We start from the raw sequence: 8,510 nt of genomic DNA on the forward strand, positions 1-8,510 counted from the left end.
AAGCCTATCAGATGCTAACTATGGGTTGCAAGAGTGGAATTTGCATATGGTCTGCTTCATATCCTGGAAACGCAGCATTTGCTAGATCTGGAACCATATCCTTTATAAGAAATCTATCGAGAGGCTCTGGAATTCGGTATCTCCTGGTTGCTTTTCATCTGCTTCTGTTCTGTTTCTCTACAAACAACCAATTTTTTTTCTCCTTTGAGTCAAGATGGCCATGACAAAATCAGCTATTGGTTTTGAAGGATACGAAAAGAGGCTTGAGATAACATTATTTTTGAGAAGGGAATTTTTCTCTGATCCTGCTGGGTTAGGTCTCCGAGCTTTGTCTAAAAACCAATTGGATGAAATTCTGAACCCAGCATAGTGAACTATTGTTGACTCACTGTCTAATGATTATGTTGATTCATATGTTCTTTCTGAATCAAGCTTGTTTGTGTATGCTTGCAAACTGATCATTAAAACCTGTGGGACTACGAAGTTGTTTCTGTCTATCCCTGCAATTCTTAAGCTTGCTGGTGGTCTTAACATTGCTGTGAAATCGGTTAGATATACTCGTGGTAGCTTCATCTTTCCCGGTGCTCAATCATTCCCTCATCGAAGCTTTTCTGAGGAAGTTGATGTTCTTAACAGCTATTTTGGCAAACTTGGTTCTGGTAGCCAAGCTTATATGATGGGTGATGCCGATAAGTCACAAATTTGGCACATTTACTCTGCCAGTGCTAAACTAGAAGCTTCACCGGAAGCTGCCCATGGCCTTGAAATGTGCATGACTGGTTTAGAAAAGAAAAAGGCATATGTGTTTTTAAGACAAGCACATCTTCAGCAGCTTTGATGACCAAGAATTCTGGAATCCGGAAGATCATTCCAAAATCTGACATATGTGACTTTGAATTTGATCCATGTGGGTATTCGATGAATGGAATTGAAGGGAATGCAATATCAACTATCCATGTCACAGCTGAAGATGGATTCAGTTATGCTAGCTTTGAAGTTGTGGGTTATGAGTATGAAGAGAAATCTCTGAATGAAGTTGTTGAAAGGGTTTTGGCATGTTTCTATCTAGCTGAGTTTTCTATTGCTTTGCACATCGATATGAATGGTGAAAAACTTGATAAATTTCCTCTAGACGTTAAAGGATACTACTGAAAAAAGGACCATTGGAATCTAGCATTCCGGTGGGAACCTTCGAACGGGTTCCGAGCCACGCGTTTTGGGTTAACCGTTCTATTTTTCTTTCGTACCTAAAACAATTTAATTAACTTGGACAAGAAAAGGACCATTGGAATATAGCATTTCAGTGTAACCCTGGAACAATTGAGTCCAAAGTGCATGTCTTGTTCTTATTGAGTTTTCATTTTTTTAAACCATTTCAATTTCAATTTAAATCATGTCTAAATTCAATTCATTTTAAAACCATTTCAATTTCAATTTAAATCATGTCTAAATTCAATTCATTTTAAGCCATTTTCGATTTCAATTTAAATCATGTCTCAATTTATATGAATCAAACCTCGACCAAACATGGTGACTTTTCTCGATCAAATGCAAATATTGAAAATCTTTTTTTAACAAACTCGAAAGAAGAGGACCATTCGAATCTTGCATTCCGGCGGGAACCCTCGAATAATCAGTCCTGAACCACGCGTTTTGGATTAACCGTTCATTTCTTTCATTCTTAAAACACTTTAATTAACGTGGACAAAATAAAGACCGTTGGGATCAAGCATTCTGGCGTAACCCTTTGAACATTTGATTCTCATCAAGTGTTCGTTGTAGAGTAAATAATTTTCTTAAATAATTCAAATGAAAAAGGACCATTGGAATCTAGCATTCCGGTGGAACCCCGAGTGATTGATCCCGAGGCTCATGTCTCGTTCTCATCAAATATTCGTCATTCACCTAAAAATACTTAATCTTTATTAAATATTTTTCACCAATAAAGATGGAAATGGAACATGGTGTATACCGTGCACTCCTGAGACTAGGATTCGAGATGGATATCTCGCTCATCCAAGTTCTCGCCATTACTCAAAATACATCCAACCAATCAAACTCTTTTTCGCCGCCGTGCGACTAATCAAAGAACCTTTTTCATAAATGAAAGATATATTGTCTTAAGGTGATGCAAAACAATGTTTCGGCCACGATTGTTGAGTCGAGATAAGTGACGCTTTTCCGAATGTAGATTTATAAATCCGTTTGATGTGTGGTATGCGTCCATTCCTCATCTGTTTTGGGTAAAACAATGTTTTCGTCGATTAATACAATATAGCTTTCGCTAAAATCGACCAACAAACAAACATTTTTCTACCCGGAACTACGTAAGCCTTGATTTCTCTTTTGAGATACGTAGGAGCAGGATTTGTAAATCTTGTCAGGCCCACTAATAAAAAACTTAGGTTTAGTCCTTCGTCAAAAATCCAAAAATATTTCTTCTCTCTTCTATTCTTTCTCTCCCTCATTGTAACTTAAGAAGACTAACATAAGCTAACATACAAAACGAAACTAACTAAATGGTTCCCGTTGAATACAATGGACGTGAGGGGTGTTAATACCTTCCCCTTGCTTAACCGACTCCCGAACCCTGATATTGGTTGCGACGACCATAATCATTGTCGTTTTGTCTTGGGTTTTATCGATATTTCCTCTTTCCTTTTTAGGAATAAATAAAGTTCGGTGGCGACTCTGTTCAGTCCATCAATTGCGAGCGTGCGATTGCGCTTCGCTTTAAAGTCGTATCCCCATTTTTCGAGGTGCGACAGATGGCGACTCTGCTGGGGAAGGGAACATCCCTAAGTGAGTCAACCCTAGTTCAGTTAGGTTTTCGTATGTGTGTTAGCTTTGTTTGTGTTTTTTCTTCCTTTGTTATATGCTTTCTTTATCTCTGTTTTATCGCATTTTTATATATGTATATATATCTATGTGTGGGTGTTGGGATTTTGATATTATGAATAAAGCTCTACACCCGAGCTTTGGAAAAAGAAGAGAGAACACATAAGTTAGAATTGGAAGTTGTGTAGTGTTAGTCCCCAAGGGTCACTCCTTGCGTGTATAGCATGAAGACTCCCCTAGAGTAGACCTGTTTGTAGATCTCGTTGTAAGACAGCTAGCCTGTTGCATGACGTTGATTCATGAAGGGTCCATGACTCTAGGAGCCCCTCTTAGAACCAGTTCCTGCTTTGGTGGTTGTGTAATGATGGACTCCAAGGGCCTCTCCTTTTTGCACCCAACATGAAAACCCCGCTCAGAAGAGACCTTGCGTCACTCTTGTCATAAAACGGCTAGCCTGTTGCATGATGTTGATACGATTATGGTCCATGACTCTGGGAACCTTATCAAAAATATAGAAACTATCCCGTGAGTGGGTTTATGGGTAGAAATACTAGAACTATCTGTTAAGGAGCCTACCTAGTAGGATGTTCTGAGTTACTCATGTTATCCCAGACTCTAACTACCTGGATTGCATTTTATTTGCATACCAAAACATAAAAAATACATTGCATCCATGCATATACCATTGCATATGCATTCATCATCATGCATTTCATATCATTTTTCGAAAATACCAAAAAACTCATCCATCCTTTGTCCATAATCAGCAAAGTGATTCTCAACACGTGTTTAAAACAAAGAACCATGTCTCAGGAGATGATGGACGAGCTAAGGAAAAGCCAAGAAGCACTGAAGGAGGAACTTAATCTTTTGAAGAGCCAAATGAGATGGGTCTTGGAAACCCTGCAAGCCTTATCGAAGAAAGAGGGCCATCCTATACCCATTGCTACAACAGAGGGAGAAACTACCCCACATCCATCTGGTGTTACCCTAAGTCAAGGGAAATTCTATATGGAAACTCCTCGTCTACCGGCATATGGCCCTCCCTCAAGACGTCATCATCAACATCCTCTGTCTATTCCTCCTCAAAATCACCAAAGTCAGGTTCAGAACAAAAATCAGAATCAGAACAAGAGGAACAAAAATCACAACGACCCAATTTCGGTGCCATATAGCAAGCTCTACCGACAGCTGATCCAGAATGCTTTGGTGACCCCTCGAGCTCTCACACCTACGTCACCATACCTACCATGGTACAATCCAAATGCAACATGTGAATTCCATAAAGGAGCATTGGGACATGACTTGGATTCTTGCTTAGCGCTAAAAGCCTTGGTACGAGAGTTGATTAACAAAAAGAGTTTAATCTTTGAAGAAGATCACCCGAAGGTCAAGTGCGAATACCATACTGGAACAATGGGGCACTCCATCGAGGAATGCAAGAGTTTCAAGCTCAAGTTGTAAAGATTGATTGACATAAGGTCACCGACACTCAAGGAGGAAGGCTCAGGTACATATACCTTGATTTCTAGGCCAGGTAATGAGAAAGGGAAAGGACCCTTGAAACCCCTCAAGGTTTTGTTCCACAAGGAAGATGTCAGGGATGTGGCTAATGAGCTATCATTGTTTCCTGGTAAGAGCATTGAGATACCGTTTTGGATTTCCAATATCACGACCCATACCAATGAAAGAAAATAGGAGAAGTGAGTAGTGGATCCAAGAGGGTTGCGTTCAACGATGAGATTGAAGGAAAACAATTTGAAGATCATCATGCCAATGTCAAAAAGCTTGTTGATCCCAACCTTCAAGTTTGAAGAAGTCAATTCCCTAAAGCTGGCAATCATTTGGCTGTCTCAGCATTTCTTTTGTAGTTTCCTTGCATGTTGATTGTTAATTGCTTTTAAGCATTGTTGTTTTCTTTGAATTGGTAAGATTAATGAAATGTTTATGCATCTTTTGAATTAACCCATTCGTATTCACTCGTTTTTCATTCTTGTTAAAAACAAAAATACTCATCTCATTCACTTTTGTTTATCAAACCGTTATGTTGACAAAGATTGGAAGGAGGATGATGAAAACGAAACACCTGAAATTGTTGTGGTATGCTTTTGAGTAAAACCTTGTCGATGATGTAAGGCATTGTTTCAAATCCCCAAACACTGAAGAGATAAGGAGTTAATCCCTAGTCAACAACTTTGAGCCTAGAAGTTGGAGTTTATTTCGGATCTAAAACCCTTAATCTTAACCTGGGGCAGGGTAGTCGTGTTCAGATAGTTTGATTGTGCATTCGATCTTTCAAAAAAAAATCGTCCATATGTACGCCCTCCAAATAGGTTCAACCACATGTTATCTTTCACGCACATGTTGAAGTGTCAAAGAAGCTAAGAAAAGCTAAAATTAGTGTTGGTTGATCCTCATCCACCAATAATGTGGCAGTCAACACCTTTAAAAAATAGAAAAAAAAAAGCCCGCTAAGTCAAATACCACAAAATGACTTAGGAAAAAGTTAGGGCATCCCGGTGGGCCGAAAGCTTCAAAGAAGCGGTCCAGGCAAAATTAGGGATAAAATAAATCAATCAAAGGAGGTCATTAAATCCTCAACAAAAACAAAATAAGATGACTGCCATTTCAAGAAAATTCGTCTTGAATCCTCATCACACCTTCCAACCCTCTTGGAAGTCGAATGCGTGTATCGAATTAGCTGAACGTAGGATCTGGAGATCATCAAGAAGAAGGGGTGGGTAAAAATAAATTTTGAGCCTTATATCCTTTTGTTTCAAAAAACCGTGAACCAGGCCACGTTACAACCCTTAAAAGACCTAATTGAGACAGGGTTTATTTTGAAAGCATACTATAATAAGGTTGTGTTAACTTGACTCCAAACGATTTTTGTTAATCATTTGATTGCACTAACTTGCATGCTGTGAATGACTTGATCACCATTGTGTTCTTATCAACGACTCGTTCACTGTATTTCACCCATTCATATCAATAAACTTTGAGTTCAAATTTTTGCATGAACATTGAATTAAAATTACCATTTTTTGAATGCACAATCTTATTTGCGAGTCAACACTTAGCATCAAAGAAATTCCAACAATATGCAGTTAAGGAAATTGATAAAGTGAAAGAAGTCCAAACAGGGGAAATCACTTTGAGTATCATTCAATCCGATCCAATCACCCCAAGGTTCAGTTAGCCAAGAGTAATTTGCTTCAAGACTCAGACCGGGGCAAGCCACCTCAGAGCTCAGTGAGTCCAACTATCCAAAGGACAGTCAATCAAGAGTCTACCATTCCAACATTTGGTTAGTCAAGTTCGGACCACTACAAGTCTCGAACACTTGGGGCAAGCCATCTCGAGGTAGTCTCATGGCAAGTTGTTTCCAAACTCACTTTCAAAGTGAATATTTCCAAAGACCCAACAAACTGGGGCAAGATGAGCCACAAAGGGGCAGACCCCCTTCATGCTTTCAAACTGCTCAAACAAATCCTGTCATACGTCAACAACTATTGAGTTTAAGATGAGTACCCGGAAATTATGCTAGCATGATTCATTAATCCTCCAAAAGGATCCCATTGGCTAAGTTGTGGTTGTCAAGCTTGATAGAATTCTCCTTTGATAACATCTATCATAAAATATTTGGTTGAGTTCTCGGTGTTAAGGAATCACGAGCTTCCATAAAACGCCTTTACAAACTCCCAGTCCACTCAAGTGTCAGCATTATCATAATCATGATCATTCATATATCATGCATAAAAGAAAATTCAAACCATGCATAGCCGAAATATACTTCGGGCTCATTTTGCATTGACCCAGGTCTTGTTGTTGATCCTATACCCTTTGACCTCTAATTCCAGTTTGTATTTGGTGCCCTTAAACCAACATCCGGTTTTCGTAGTCATTTTCAAGTCCAATTGTTGTTCGCAAAATCCGTTAAAGTTGGTTATAATCCATTACTTACGGTCAAAGTCCAATTGTTGTTGAGCTTTATTCAGGTCATATATGAACCTGTTGTTGAACTTTATTCCATTATCAGGTCATATATGAACCTGTTGTTCAATACTATTCAGGTCATATATGAACCTGTTGTTGAACTTTATTCCATTGTCAGGTCATATATGAACCTATTGTTCAATACTATTCAGGTCATATATGAACCTGTTGTTGAACTTTATTCCATTGTCAGGTCATATATGAACCTGTTGTTCAATACTATTCAGGTCATATATGAACCTGTTGTTGAACTTTATTCCATTGTCGGGTCATATATGAACCTGTTGTTCAATACTATTTAGGTCATATATGAACCTGTTGTTGAACTTTATTCCATTATCAGGTCATATATGAACCTGTTGTTCAATACTATTCAGGTCATATATGAACCTGTTGTTGAACTTTATTCCATTATCAGGTCATATATGAACCTGTTGTTCAATACTATTCATGTCATATATGAACCTGTTGTTGAACTATATTCCATTGTCAGGTCATATATGAACCTGTTGTTCAGTGCTATTCAGGTCATATATGAACCTGTTGTTGAACTTTATTCCATTGTCAGGTCATATATGAACCTGTTGTTCAATACTATTCAGGTCATATATGAACCTGTTGTTGAGCTTTATTCCAGTATTACCAGATTCTTGATATTCCCCAGCATTGTCAGGTCATATATGAACCTGTTGTTGAGCTTTTTTCCAGTATTGCCAGGTCGTATATGAACCTGTTTTGAAGAGTCTTTCTCTATGTTTGTTTCAGTGTTATCAGGTCATATATGAACCTGTTGTAGCATTTTTTTTCCTTATTCGGGTTTAGTAAGTCATATGTGAACTTACTACCGAAATCTCTTGTTTTCTAAGTATCATTCATCAAATGTCACTTTGAGTACTCCCTAGTGTGTGTCTGATTCTCCAGCAGGATTGTTTTCCCAGCAAGTTGTTTGTTACCATTTGTCTGTCTCCCTGTGGACCATCAACACTCCCCACAGATTGGTCTGTCTAGTAGCATCTCCTGTTAAGGGTTCACCATATCCCTAGCAGATAAAAATTACAAAAAAGAGAATCTTGCATCAGCGCATATCATATCATATCATATCATGTCATAGGGATTCAGGATCAAAATTCGGGTCTTCTTAGTATTTAACTATCTCCCACTATGATCATATGAAGAGTGTACTTCTTCAAATTCTCATGTTGAAGATACTTAAATAGGGGCAACTTTCATACCCCAATTTTGACCCTGAATCGCCGATTCAATACATTCATCATAGCTATTGCATGTCTACATAGCATACCATGCATTCCATACTGCATAGTGCCTAAAATATCAGTGGAAATAACTTTTTCGGATCTACAGGCAAATCGGTTGAATTAATCAACGGATGTGCGTCAAATCAGTGAACGAAAAATTTTAAAATCAAGCTTCTAGACATCAATTTTATTAATCTACGTTTCGCGTAGTTTAATCCGGTATGCTCGATTTATTTTTCAGCTAATTTTTCGGCCACCTTTTTGATCAGCTCAAGCCTGTATAACCGATCAAAATTTATTTCAAAGTTAAAAAGAAACGCTGTATTTTTCCAATAAGTTTATTTTGCACTGATCATTTTGGTGCATTCATTTTATTTTTCGGGCACTTTTGCGTCCAACTTTTTTTTATTTTTGAGTCCT

At 38.1% G+C, this 8,510-nt stretch overlaps 1 pseudogene; it reads left to right on the plus strand.

Moving 5' to 3' along the window:
• Positions 1–214: 214 nt before the first annotated feature.
• LOC127105207 (S-adenosylmethionine decarboxylase proenzyme-like) lies at positions 215–1,152 on the plus strand (annotated as a pseudogene).
• Positions 1,153–8,510: the final 7,358 nt, after the last annotated feature.

The sequence above is a fragment of the Lathyrus oleraceus genome, chromosome 7 (genome assembly GCF_024323335.1).
Source record: "Lathyrus oleraceus cultivar Zhongwan6 chromosome 7, CAAS_Psat_ZW6_1.0, whole genome shotgun sequence".
NCBI classification, from domain to species: Eukaryota; Viridiplantae; Streptophyta; class Magnoliopsida; order Fabales; family Fabaceae; genus Lathyrus; species Lathyrus oleraceus.